This window comes from Musca domestica, unplaced genomic scaffold (genome assembly GCF_030504385.1).
Source record: "Musca domestica strain aabys unplaced genomic scaffold, Musca_domestica.polishedcontigs.V.1.1 29, whole genome shotgun sequence".
Lineage (NCBI taxonomy): Eukaryota > Metazoa > Arthropoda > Insecta > Diptera > Muscidae > Musca > Musca domestica.
Genome location: NW_026712296.1, coordinates 2,341,000 through 2,356,420, shown reverse-complemented (window position 1 = coordinate 2,356,420; position 15,421 = coordinate 2,341,000). Strand labels below are relative to the sequence as shown.

Genomic DNA, 15,421 nt, shown 5'->3' with positions numbered 1-15,421 from the left:
CGAAAGTGGGCATTTGCGCAAAAGGCAGCAATCTATATATATAAATGTAAGTTGTGTTAGTTACTACACTTATAACTTAAGAACCGCTGGACTGATTTTAACGATTCACACAAATTCGGAATTGTCTCCTCTCCGAAAAGGATAATATCCAAAAAAATCGCGTAAAATTGTGATATATTAACATTTTCATTTTGTCTTTTTAAATGTACAATAGTAATGTTTTATTTTGCATGATTTTTTTCCATTTTGACTTACTTTTTTCTAATGTACATTTGTAGTGTTTTTTATATTATATATATTATATATATATATTTTTTTTTTGAATTCGAATATTAATACCAATTTATTTAATTGACTTGATTTCTTGAGAACTGAAATTGATGGCGGGTTACATGGAAGTGTAGTACCGAATTATGTGGCGGCGAAACGGAATAGATGACATCGAAATAAATTAACGCGGTCACACCAATATTAAAAGATAATAACTTTTTCAAAATCGATAAAAAATCATGAAAAAGAAATCTCATTGCAAAAATTATCAAATCGGGAAAAACTCTAAAAAAATTTTCAATGGAATCGAATTTTAAAATAATAGTACATTCTATTCTTTGTAAGGATCTTTAAACATTTGCTGTAAAAAATCAGCGAACAAGGTGAAGATTTTTTCAATTTGTTATTCTTCTTTTGTCAATTTATTTCAATTTGTATTATCTGTGTGTCAGTGGATTTTTTGTGAACAAAATAAAGAATAATTTTTCACTATATACAATTTTTAACCAAAAAAATGAAATAAGTGCGAAATAGGATGTTAACTGACATCTACCCTTCAACTCCAGGGCCTACATCGTGGTACAGCTGGAAGATGCGAACGCATTTAAGCAAACAAAAATGACCGAATAAGCCTAATGGGGCTCATTTCAAAGCGTGGTCCAATGAGAGCTCAAAATGCTAAATTCTTTGGGAGAATAATCAGTAAAATACCAAATATAAAAGGAGCAAAATAGTAGAGCGAATGGGACTTTTAGTAAGAAAAGGTTTTATATCCTTCCAGAAATTCTTCCCAAACATTCAAAATACCTTAAATCGCTTTTGCAGGTCTTTATATTGATCATAACTCACGGATAAGGGAACAACCCGATTTCATATTTATATAACCATCTATGATTTAAGCTATTTTTGGGGTCTTGGCCACTTTTTTCATTTTTTGGCATTTTTGTTTCTAAGGGGGTAGAGAACCCTTTTCGCATAAAAATTGAAATTTTCAGAGTAGGACCCATATTGGTCTTGACCACATTCATCAGTTGATTTGGCTAACAATTTTTATTTATGTCACCCTGGGGTAGGGAACCATCATACAGATAATTGCCACATAGGAATTTATTTAATTAAAGTCCCCACATTGGAGTATCCCTAAGTCCACTTTCACATCTAATGTGTGGTCAGAAAAGAAAATTTTGTATTCTATTGAATTTTTAACCCCCAAGAGAATATTGGTTTTGAACGTAGATTTGGGATGTACATCTATATGGAATAAATTTTGGAAACATGAACAAATTACAAATATAAGAAAGTAGCACGGGACCGAATATTTGTTGAATCATCAGTGAATTATACTATGATGAAAATATGGACTTTAAGGGGTCTCCAACTTAAAATTTAAATGGCAAAAAAAATTTCCCATCTTATCATTCTGCCCTCAATTATTAGGTGGATAAAACTATTTTTACTTATTTAAATCACGCGAAATGCTATGACATGCTATATTGTTCTGCTATATTTTTGATTTGGCCTCTATTTGTCATCTTGGATTATAAGGGGTAGAAGACAGTTTTCAGTGTAGGTCGATGTTTCGGAGTAGTTCCCATATAAAGAAGGTACCTCCTAATTTTACCATATTTCAAAGAATTTGGCTAATAATGTGCATAAGGAGGGTGAAAATCTTACACAAAAATTTTAACATATCTACAAATTTTAGAATTTTCTCCATGTAATAATACCCTCTCAAGTCCACCTTTTGACGGACAAACAGACCGACATGGTTAGGGAGACTTATAAGGACTCTAATGTACAATCTAAGGTGGTAATGGGTTTAAAAAGTAATTAACTTTGGCTATTCTTAAATTATTCAGCCCTCAATTATGTAGTATACAAAATGCAGTAAATTCCAAATTACTGCTCATTTAACTGGAAGATTTTGCTACGATTTTTACCATATTAAAAATTAATTTGATCCCTTACATGGCGATAAGATTGATATATACTTTTTAATAGATTTGTATACCACATCCACACAGTTGAAGCCCACGGTATAAATATTGAAGCCCACGGCTTAAAAATGGGTACAGGTATTTTAAAACACTTTTCATCGACCTGTACGTGAATACTTATATCAGTCATATCTGTGAATAATTATGCTTGGACAAATATACATAATAGACAAAAACTACGGGCCGGCAACGCGGACCGGGCCAGCTAGTTTCTAATATTTCTAAGAATCTTATTTTGCACATAAACAAATTTAGGATTGATATTTGGTGAACTCTTTGAAAATAATGTAGTTACAGGGTGAGATGAAAAAATCCGCAACCAACTTCAGACTGCTGTCATTTCTATGCCACTCGTCCGATAGCTGTTAAAATTATTCCAATGACAGCTCATTACATTGTTTACAAGCGTACAAAAGTATTTTGGTGAGAATTTTACAGAAAAAAAGTTATTCGTGATGGAATTCAAGCGTAATAGAGGGATTTCTTTTTATTTGGCTGGAAAACCACAAGTGGCTATCGTTAGAGCACTCCAGCATTTAAATGTGAATAAATCTTTCGGGTCTCGTACCATCGCTCGTTACCGTGATACTGGTAGCGTAGCCCGACGTCAAGGAAGTGGACGAAAAAAAACAATAACATCAGCAGAAATGGTTCGAAAAGTAAAGAAGCGACTTGATCGAAACCCGCGTCGCATTGGCCGAAAAATGGGTCGTGAACTGAACATATATTCCATTCCTCAAATATTGGAAAATGAGCTCGGGGTAAGGCTATTGAAATTCCAAAAAGTGCAATAAGTTACACCACAACAGAAAGAAAATAGACTCAAAAGAGCTAAAGAGTTGCTTGGCTTGGCCGAAAGTGGTGAACTGCCGAGTTTGGTTTTCTCCGATGAAAAAACATTCATTGTCCTGCAGTTTGCAAACAAACAAAATGATCGTATTTACTTGCCAAAGAGGTCAGCTGAAAATGTGCAACATCGGTTGGCCACCAGAAATCAAGCGCCGGCCATGGGGATGCTGTGGGCCGCCCTAACAGCCGACGGTCGCTCTCCGCTCGTATTAATCGACCGTGGCATCAGAATAAGTGCTGAATATTATAGCAAAAATATTCTGGAGGGTGTATTAAAGCCTTGGGCACGCAAACATTTTGGCCGCAGATCTTGGACATTCCAACAGGACTCAGCACGAGGTTCCTCGCTTCAATTCCAGCACACAATGGCCACCAAAATCTCCGGTTACCAATCCGTTGGACTATTGTGTCTGGAGTATTTTGGAAAGCATGGTTGGCACTAAAAAATACCAAAGTGTCGATCACCTTAAGCTAGCGCTTTGCCGGGAATGGGCCAAAATACCGCAGAGCAACATTCGGGCAACGTGTGTCGGTTTCATTGGCCGTTTGAAGGCCATAATTCGTGCCAATGGTGGCCAATTCGAACAAATCTAAACTTATTATAAAATTTAAAGCTATTTCCGACATTTTTTGATTTTATTCAATAAAATTAAAAAAAAATGTAAAACATATGGGGTTTGACTTTGTTGCAGTTTTTTATCTCACGCTGTACAGCCTGTGACAGAAAATTGTCTATGCAGGTCCAAGTCTTCGTATACCCCCCATATAACGGCTCCTCCCTACATTCGGAATTTTGATGATTTTTTCTATAATATTCACCGGATTTTTTTCAAGTTTCGTATTTGAATATTGTAATGGCTTATCACAAAAGTTGCCCATGCAGGTCCAAGTCTTCGTATAAACCCGAATATAATGGCTATATTCGTTATTTTTAATAGATTGAACAGAATTTATTTGAACAGAATTTTTAACAGGTGCTATTTTTTTTTAATTTTCCAAGTTCGTTTCAAATGGTGAAGGGTATTCAAAGCTCGATCCGGCCGAACTTACTACTTTTTTAGTTATTATTATTATTATTATTTTTTTTTTTTTTTTGAGTCAGCAATTTGTAATATTTCTACGAATCTTACATCACACTGAAATAAATTCATGCCTGGTGAATTCTTTGAAAATAATAATTTTAATTCGGAAAGTCAAATTTCAAACTATAACTTGAAATGAATTTATCTCTAAACAGAATTTTTTGAGATGCGACATTTTTTCAACGGATGTTGCTTATCTACCTCAACATTTCAATTATATATTTCTCTTTTATCGAATTCCTTGTTGCATCAATGCTATTACATATTTCCCACCTTTACATGTTTGTTTTTTTAATTGTCATCGTTCGAGGCATGTTTGCGATGTAATAAAAATTATCTCTCCTATCAGATGCATTATTTGCTGTTCGATATCTTGTAACAACAAAACACACCAGCTGTGTTGCAATGATAAAAAAATCATTAACTTTAACATTTTGAGGTGGCAATGAATACGCTTACTTTGGGGGCGTGAACAATTCGTCTAACATTGGTCTACATTTAATAGGTCCTAAGCATGTTTGCTAAACAAACAACGATTCCAATGATATACTCAGTTTTGGGTAAAGCCAGGAATGGATATAGAATTGGTATGCGCCGAGGAGAGAAAGTCTGAGTTATGGTAGCAGATACAAACAAACGTATTCTAAAAAAACATTTTTAAATGAAAACGGTTATCCTAATGGAATGTAAAACAAGTAAAAAAGCAGCTAAGTTCGGCTGGGCCCAACTTTTATTAACCTCCACCATTTAGAAGGAATTTGAAAAATTTCAAAAAATTCCGAAAAATACCGTTTAAATTATGACCTTTATACAGGCGCTGCACAAAGAAGTGGGCCTGCATAAATCATTTGTTGCCACAAGCTGTAGTACCCATTAAGATATTCAAATACGACATTTGAAACAATTCTGGCGAATGATGTCGCTAAAATCATCAAAATACCGAATAAAGGGACGTACCGTTATATGGGGTCTATACGAAGACGTGGACCGCATACGAAATTTTTAGGCATAGGCTGTAGTACCCATTACGAATTCTAAATACGAATTTTGAAACATCTCCAGTAAGTAGTGTCCTTAAAATCGTCAAAAAATCGAATATGGAAAGTACCGTTGTATGTGGTGTATACGATATCGTGGACCTATATAGACAATACTCTTCCAGGGGTAAAGTAATCAGAAGTAAATCCTTCAGTGGATTTTCAGACAATTTCATTGAAAAATTTGGATAAATCATCAAAATACTGAAAATCGGAGACTGATCTGGTGCAAAAGTTTAGCGTCCTATCTTCATTCGTTTTGACTCTAGCATGATTACAACAGGCGGACGGACGGACAGGACTAAATCGTCTTATCGAGAATATATATACTTTGTTAGGTCTAAAATTATTATTTCGATGAGTTACAACCGGAATGACGAACTTAATATTCCCCCAAATACTAAGTATGGTGGAGTGTATGAAAATGAAGTACAGTTCGCCCGGGCCGAATATTTAATACTCTCAAAATCCCTAAAATTTGGAAGCAAAGTAATATGGGAGCTATTCATATATTGAATATTTTTTGAAAGGTGTTACTTCACCACCCCACAAAGATCGCAATATATAAGCAACTGGGAAGCAACTGCTACTTCGTTGGCAAAAAGTCCACCTTAAAATTTTAGATTCGTTCCAAAAGTACGTGTTAGAACTTTGTAGATCTCAAAATACAAAATTTGTTTAGTTTGACAAATATTTTTAATCAAAACTTCATACATCATGCTAAATTTGAAAACTTTTAATGTTTTATATATTATTCAAGAATTTCCTTCTTCAGAAAGAATAATAGAAAAATTACCAAAAAGTTATCAAAATCTTTCATTTTGAAGTTTATCGTGGAGGATATTAGTAGCAAAACCATTACCCAAAGGACCCACAACCAATTTTTCTGTCCAAAACTTTACCTACGTCTCCAAATGTAAACCCTAGAAACCAACAGTGACCTCAATATTAAATTTTAGAAGTTCAGCCCTATCCATTCACCCAATATCAAATTTAGTACGCATATCCAAAACAACCTACACCTCTCCATCATAGATACCAACATTTATCCAAAATTGGTACCATTTAGTACTTTTCGAACAATTATAGTAAGCATTTCCAAAGCCACCTCCATATCTCAATTTCAGATACCAACAGAGACCTCAATATCAAATTTAAGGATTCCAAGGCCATCCCTTTCCCCTGTAACAAATTTAGTACCATTTAGTACTTTTCAAATATAGGACTCACTTTTTCAAACTGCCGCCAAGTCTTAAACACAGATACCATAAGTAATCTAAGTATCAAATTTCGGAATTTTATCTCTATACCTTCGACTATTACGAAGTAAAGTATCATCCAGTATTTTTCATACGACTACAGTACACAATTCTGAAACCACCCCCATGTGTTCAGACTACACATGATCAGCCTTCCTAATACCAAATTTCAGATTTCAAGCATTATTTTTTCACCCACTGCCAAATTGTACCAAATATAGTACTATTTGTGTACTTTTCGTGAACGTTTCCAAAAGCACCTCTTTATCACAAACCTACCGCCAATTTTGGACTCCACTACAATTTTTTTTAAATTTCAGTTTCATCCGCTCACCCTAAAGCAAACTTTTCCAAATTTAGTACCCATTAAGATAGTTGGCACACTTAGTACACATTCCAAAACCACCTTCATATTTCAAACGTACTTTCCAATCTTGATACTCATATCAAATTTCAAGGTTTTAGCCCTATCTGTTCACATAATACTAAATGGTACCAAGTTTAGTACCATTTTAGAACTTTTCATAACCTTGGAATTGGAATTTCCCAAAAAGAGTTTATTCTGCATTCCATTAGTGTCTCTCATTTCAAATTTCTGAATTCCGTTCTCAATACAAAGTATTCAATTTTTAGTACATTTTCGTACTTTTTTAGTATGGATTCTAGCTTTAGACGTTTCATCTGGTCTAAATACGGTTTTAATCCCAAAATGTGTTTTTATACCCTCAGGCATTGGCTAGAGAGGGTATATATCATTTTATGCGACCGAAACGTGCCTCACTGAAATAACGGGTTTAGACCCTAATCCCAAAATCCGTTTCAGGACATTTGGAGTCGATCTAGCGATGTTCGTCCGTCCATCCCTCCGTCTGTCTGGCTGCTGCGTACGATAACTCTCGAGGGTAGTATCCGATTTGGTTCAAACTTAATACATTGTAATATTATTGTCAAACTCAGATCAAGTTCGGAGATGGCAAAAATCGGTCCACTCTCCCACAAAAAATATATTTTACTACACAGAAAGAGAAAGGATAATCCGAGTTTGCTCCAACTTTGCAAATCCAAATATTTGCATCAGTGCTAGGCCAGGTGCGGAAATTGATAATGTCGGTCCCCTCCATCAAGTACCTACTCCACAAAGGGTCAGAATTTTTAATAATTAAAACTCTTATAAAATATGATGTAAGAGTCCGATTGTCTTCAAATCACACACACATCACATATTTTAAGGTCTGGTGTGAAGATGGAATATATCGGTCCAGTCCTTCTGGTACATCCCCCACAAAGGGTCAACATTTTGAATACCATGAAGCGAAATTAACATCCGACTCTATTTAGGTTTGGCACATCTCAATATTTTTATCAACACAAGATCTGTTATAAAGATGGTAGAGATCGGATCATTCCTTCTGGTATCTCCCTCACAAAGGGTCATAGTTTCGAATAACCAAAACGATTATAATGTTCTCTCTAAATTTCACACATGCAAATTTTTTTGCTAACACAAGATCTGTTGTGAAGATTATATACATCTGCGAACCCTTTCTGGTACCTCACCAACAAAGAGTTACAGTTTTCAATACTTTATCTGTCATAACTTGCGAAACAAGTCAGCGATTCTCTATGACTTCCGATATGTAAACCAGAAACCTGAGATGAATATGGAATTTATGGCGCATAATATCCTTATGGCGCATAATATCCTTCAAACTGCCGACCTTTAGTTGAATGACATATAAAAATATAAGCCATTCCATTACCCATAAGTTTTTTCTCACATATTTTCATTTATCTCTGACAGACATGCCATATATTTTGAAGTGCCAGTTATCGGTAGCTGCAATCAAAACTATTTGTTTAAGACTTAACCTAAAACACTTTCGCTAGTCGTAGTAAAACTTATTGTATAGTTTATTGATGGCAATAAATTTTTGATAAGATAGGTACGCAAATGTAAATATTTAATTAAAAAATTTCGTCATTTCTTTAAAGATACTTACGATTTAAAAAAAATATTGACAAACTATGATTTTTATTGAAAAACTAAATTTAGAATATTGTTTATGACAAAAATACCATCCATGGGATGGCAGAATTTCGTTGTGATTTTATCAGAAACCCCCAAGTCATTTAAAAACGACAAAAATATGAACTTAAATTGAAATGTAACAATTAACAAATAAATATTGTCTGTTATTCATGCAAAAGCCGTAAACGTCATATTAAAACAGGAAAAAAAAACATTAAGTTCGGCCAAGCCAGTCTTTTAATACCCTCCACCTTAGGGTAAAGGAATCTTTAGAAAAAATGTGGCAAAAACCATTAAAATGTCGAATATCGGGAGGTATCGTTATATGGGGGCTATACCAAAACGTGGACCTATACATGCAATGTCTCGCTACCGGAGCTGGAACCCGTTATGACCTACAAATACCAATTTTCAGACAAATCCGTCATCTCATCCCATTTTCAAAACCAACCATCCTAGCCACAATACAAATTGCTCTGCTAAATTTTGGCGCACTACGTCAAATAATGTGGGCTGTATCGTGATTTCAACAGACAGACAGACATCGTTAAATCGACATAGAATTTTATGCTGATTATGAATATATATACTTTATGGGGTCTACGACGAATATTTAAGGTGGAGGGTATAGAAATATATTGAAAGGGGGAGTTTGAAATATTACCTTATGTTCCAACATAGAAAATTTTGCAACAACTGCAGAACATGTGGCAATATCTCGGTATAATACCTTTTTCTTTGTTAATCCGTAGCAGACAATTAATTACAGCAAAGTAATGCCTAATTAAAAAGCAAAACGTTAAAAAGTATCAGTCGGTTTTCCCGACAGATGTATACCCTCAGGCAGTGTTCGATGATTTAAATATGTTTTGAATTCTGTTATGATATTTCAGATTGTTGACCCTATATGGAGTAGGTTCCGAAGGAATGGTCCAATATTGTTCATTTCGCATCGGACCTAAATAAATATGATATAAATATTACGACGTACCAGGTTCGGACATATTGGTTACTTCCTTCACTATGAATGAGATATAAAATGATTTTAAGAAAATGTTAAAATATGCGTTAAAAATATGCGCACGAGAGGCATTCTATTTTCAAACTGCGTAAAATACAGATAAAAATATTGTATGGTCAAAATTACAAGAAAATCGAACATTTATATCCAATCATAAATTCCATATTCATCTCAGGTTGCTGGAAGATAGAAATATTTAGATATAGCCAGTTGTAAAGAATCGCTGACATGTTTCGCAAGTTATGAAATTGTTATTGAATATTGGGACGCTTTTTGGGAGAGGTATCAGAAGGGGATCGCAGATATATATCATTAGTAAAAATGTTTGTGTGTGTGAAATTTAAAGAGTGTTGTGTGCTCATTTTGATTTCTTCAAGCGTTTTGTTTTAAAATTTTGAACCCTATGTGGGGGAGGTACCAGAAGAAATGGCCCGATCTCTACCATTTTTATACCAAATCTTGTGTTGATGGAAATATTGAAATGTACTAAGTCTGGATGGAATCGGATTTTAATTTCACGCTTTATGAGCTTCATGGTTCCTCAAAACACTAAAAGAAGTGCGCCGATAAATCCCAATTTCACATCAGACCTTGATTTAATAAAATATTGTAATGTGTGTAATTCCATGAGAAAAGTATGTTTATTTTCTTTTGGTTTTTCAAAACTTTGACCTTTTGTGGGGGAGTTACCAGGAAGATTGGTCCGACCTCTACCATATTTATAACAGATCTTGTGTTTATGGAAATATTGAGATGTGCCAAGTCTGAATGAAAGCGGATGTTAATTTTATATTCAAATTTTTGACCCTTTGTGGTGGAGGTACCAGAAGGAGTGGACCGATATATTCCATCTTTACACCAGACCTTGGGTTAATAAAAATGTTGTGATGTGTGTAAATTGAAGACAATCGGAATCTTTCTTCACATTTCATAATTATTCATTATTCTTGATGGAGTGGACCGATATTGTCCATTTTCGCACCTGACCTAGCACTGATGCAAATATTAGGATTTACAAAGTTGGAGCAAAATCGGATTATCCTTTTTCTTTTAGTGGGGTAGGTACCAGAAGGAGAGGACCGATATTGCCCATCTCCGAATTCGATTTAAATATGATAATAATATTACGATGTACCAAGTTTGGACCAAATCGGATATTCCCTTCGAGAGTTAACATTTTATCTTTGCATATATTACACTACTCAGCGTGTTATATATTTGATATATATTTGATTATACAATCCATTTTGTTTTCAATGTCAGGTAGCATCGACTTAATTACCCACACTTATTCATTTAGTACCACTTTTTCCGTTCCCACCTACCAACCCGTCAAATGGGCAATTGCTGCAACGTTAAGCGGTTGCTTATGTTATTCGTGCCTTTGTTTTGTTTATTCTATTTATTAATATGTCTATTTAAGTGATAACAAATTATAGCTGTCAAATTATATCTACCATCTTTGACACCGCGCTGTGTGTGTAATCGTATGTCAGAGTTAGACAGCCGCTATGGGGCGCGAAACAAATTGTTGTTGATTTCAAAAAGCATTTTTTTAGGAAAGAAGTCAATTTTTTTATGCAATCTGGATTAGTAATAGTAAATCAAATATTTGTTGTCAATTATCGGATGGGCGGAGCATGAAAGGAGTCCGATGCTCACCACTCGTTTTGTAAGCTTTATGTTTATTTAAAATTGGGGAGACAGAGTAGACCGTTCTTTCCGATCTTCATGTCAGATATTGTGTTGGTAGAAACATTGAAATGTATATCAGACACTTATTTCATACTTTACAAGGGTTATAATAATTCATATTTTTTTCCTTTGTATGTGTGGAGTGTACTTGATGGCATGGGCTGGTAATGTCAATTTTCGCACCTGAAAAAACTGTTAGGACTGGCAAAGTTTGCACAAAATTGGAGGATCATTTTTGTTCTAAAAGGTTAGTTATTTTCTGTAAAATTGTTGAATTTTTTATGGCGGAGGTATCAGAAGGAGTGGACTGATATAATAATAATAATATTACGATGTACCATGTTCGGATTAAATGGGATGCTCCCTTCGATAGTTATCTTCGGCGCCAGCCAGTCAGGCGGAAAACCTCGGATTCGCTCCAAATCCTCCGAAATGTATTTGGTTCAAATAGATGTAGGGTCTAAAATCTAGAATTTCGATGAGGCACGTTTTGGCCGTATAAAATGATATATACCCTCTGTAACTATACGGCTGAGGTCCACTATATATTTTACCTCATGCACATTTTTTACATTTTGTAAAAATTATCACATATCTCATATAAAGTGAAGGTCCTACACGAAATGAACCATATTTGTACATTCGATCGGAACCTACTCCATAGAGGGTCAAATATTTGAATAATTATAACAAAAGTCAAAATATTGTTAAATAATCGAACATTGGATGAGAGTACACATCTGTCGGCAAAACCGACTAAAACTCTTCAATTTGTTAAACCAAAAAGTAATTCAAAACCCCATATTCTTCTATAAGATGGATTTTTTTTTTGGAAATGTGTTCAGTACTTTAATTCAGGGTAAAATATATTTCTGAGTATAAAATATATTCACTTACCGCATTCATTTTTAATACGAGGATATTCCAAGCACACACCCATAAGTTGTCGTGGGGGTGATTTCAAGACCAGTGTTAAAATTTTCCAGGCACTTCATTCATAAAAATAAAATAAAACCAAAAAAGAAACTGTTAATATTTACATAAAATATTGCATGCCACAGGAACATAATGCATTTGTGGATATGTCCCGCCAAAACTAAAAACAACAACGAAAAGCAGAGAACAAAGTCCTTACATTTAGATTTATGAAGTAGGCGAAGGAGGAGAGAGCTGCAGGGGTGGTTGGATGGAAGTAGCAAACAAAGCTCATAAAATACAATTTCTGTTTCCACCCAAAGGCCTGAAATTTAAATGCGTGTGCGTGACTGGTTTTCAAAAATTATGATTTGTCGTTTGTTCAGTCATTCATTCAGTTACATACATATTTATTGGTGTGTGCAAGTGTTTGTATGTATGCAGCTACATAGTGTGTCATAAAAGTGTGCACACTTCTGTTGATTGTTTTCGAATAATTTTCTTTTTATTACAAATTTCGTGAAAGAGTTGCAGTTTTTTATTTATTTTGAATCATTTGAGATATGTCCTTTAGCCTTGATATTTATGCTTCGAGTTCAGAAATAAAAACTGTGCAACAACCTTTGGAATTATTAAAAGATGGGACCGTTTACGTTTGAGCCATATTTAACTGCTGATTTTGTGAAATTTGGTATAATTAACCGATAATATAGGAAAACATTGTATATTTACTGCAGATAGAGTATATGAGCTAAAATACCTATATTTTAATATAGATGAACTCATGCACCATATTTCGTAGAGTAGATGAGAAATTCTTAAAAAACCTGCTACATGGAGCTCCAAAATGTTTATTATTTAAAAACCTACGCCTTAGGCAGCAGAAAAATCCTACAAAAATTGTTTGAAAATCTACGTCACGGAAGGAGGAAAAGGCCTACAAAAATTCTTTAAAAATCCAAGCCTTGGCCTGATGAAGAGGCCCCCAAAAGTTCTTCAAAAATCCATGCCTTGGCCAGAGGAATAGAACTTAAAAAATTCCTTAAAAGAGACCTTTAAAAATTCTTGGCCAGAGGAAGAGACTTTCAAAAATTCTTAAAAAATCCATGCATTTGTCAGGGGAAGAGGTCTTCAAAAAATCTTTAAAAATCCATGCCTTGGCCAGAGGAAGAGGCCTTCAAAAATTCTTTATAAATCCATGCCTTGGCCAGAGGAAGGGGCCTCCAAAAATTATTTTAAAAATGCATGCCTTTGCCAGAGGAAGAGGCCTCCAAAAATTCTATAAAAATCCACGCCTTGGGCTGATAAAGGGGCCTCCAAAAATTCTTTAAAAAACCACGCCTTGGCCAGAGGAAGGGGTCCCCAAAAATTCTTTAAAAATCCACGCCATGGCCTGATGATGGCGTCTCCAAAAGAAGGAGGAGTGATGTACCCCATCTTCAGAGAAGATCTTGTGTTAGTAGAAATAATGGGATTTGTGAAATATTAAGGGAACCGGATGCTTATTTCGGATTTGTTATCATTTTGGTTATTCAAAATGTTGACTCTTTGTGGGGGGAGGTTCCAGAAGGAGTGGACCATTTTCACACTATACCGTGGGTTAATAAAAATATTGTGATCTGTATAACTTAAAGACAATATAATTATTCAAAATGTTTACCCTCTGTGGGGAATTACTTGATGGAGTGGACCAATACTATCCGTTTTAGCACCAGATCTAGAACTGACGCAAATATTAGGATTTTCAAAGTTGGAGCACAATCGGATTATCGCTTTTCCTTCTGTGCAGAAAAAAATATATATTTTTTTAATTGCGACCTTTTTGGGGGTGTTATCAGAAGGAGTGGATCGATATATTCCATCTTAACGCCAGACCTTGGGTTAATAAAAATATTGGGATGTGTGAAATTTGAAGACAATCGGACTCTAACATCACATTTTATAAAAATTATAATTATAGCACTTGATGGAGTGGAACAATATTGTCCGTTTTCGCACCTGGCCTAGCACTGACGCAAATATTAGGATTTGCAAAGTTGGAGCAAAATCTGATTATCGTTTCTGTTTCTGTGCTCACAAATATATTTTGTGAGGATTTCGACCATTTGTAGGGGAGGTATCACAAGGAGTGGACCGATATTTCCTATCTCCGAACTCGATATAAGTTGGACAAAAATATTACGATGTACCAAGTTTGGACCAAATCGTATACTCACTTCGAGAGTTATCGTGCACACCAGCCAGACCGACAGACGGACGGACATCGCTAGATCGACTCCAAATGTCCTGAAACGGATTTGGTCCAAAGAGACCTAGGGTCTAAAACCGTTATTTCGACTATGCCCATTTTGATATATACCCTTCTAGCCATATCGTTGAGGGTATAAAAATCTACGCATACTGTAGAGTAAACTGATCCCTGCTTTCATCTACTGGGGAGCAGATGTGATTTGCGGTCATCTACTGTGGAGTAGATGAGCTCTGTGGGCATCTACTGTGGAGTAGATGAGCTCTGTGGTCATCTACTGTGGAGCAGATAAGCTCTGTGGCCATCTAATGTGGAGTAGATGAGCCGATGTCATTTGTATAGATCACGGGTTCAACAACCGTAATCTGCAAATAGTAAATGAGAAAAAATAAAATCGTAATCTTTATATTAAAGAATAATGATTACTACCAATGAACACTACCAACCCGCATTTCCTCAATCCCCTAAATACTTTGATAAAATTCCAATGCAAGTATGACATTAAATGCAGAATAAAAGACCTCCACCATGTATTAAAGAACAACGCTATCATAACGGCGAAGAATTATTTTATGTAGTGTTGAAAAGAAGCAGTGACTACCATAAAAGGGTATTATTCTGCAGTGATAAATCCCCTCATTCTGCTGATAGCGGAAAAGGAGAATAAGGTGGCGGGACACAATTTCCATTTTTGTTCGTGCATTACTTGGTGGATATATATGGCTGGGCTTGTTTGTTTGTTGCTTTTCTTTTCGTTAAGACTTCAATGTGGGGTCTGTCGCCCACAACATATTCACCGTCATAGTTTGACAGTGTTTGCTTGATACACAAACAAACAGACAGACAAACAGTCAGACAGACTGTGTGACTACCATTATGGTCTGTCTAGCGGTTAGCCACCCCATGTTTGTTCTGTAAGTCGGAACAAATTAGGCATGAGGCGCGTGCCATTTTTAATAATTTGCCAAAAAAAAAATGAAAACAAAAACAAAACAAATTACCCATTGTAATTAAAATTA

General features: G+C 35.1%; 1 protein-coding gene across 1 annotated transcript in view; it reads left to right on the top strand.

Moving 5' to 3' along the window:
- LOC101889358 (uncharacterized) overlaps positions 1-15,421 on the top strand; it is a 58,373-nt gene that overhangs the window by 19,103 nt on the left and 23,849 nt on the right. The gene's annotated exons all lie outside the window — the stretch shown is intronic.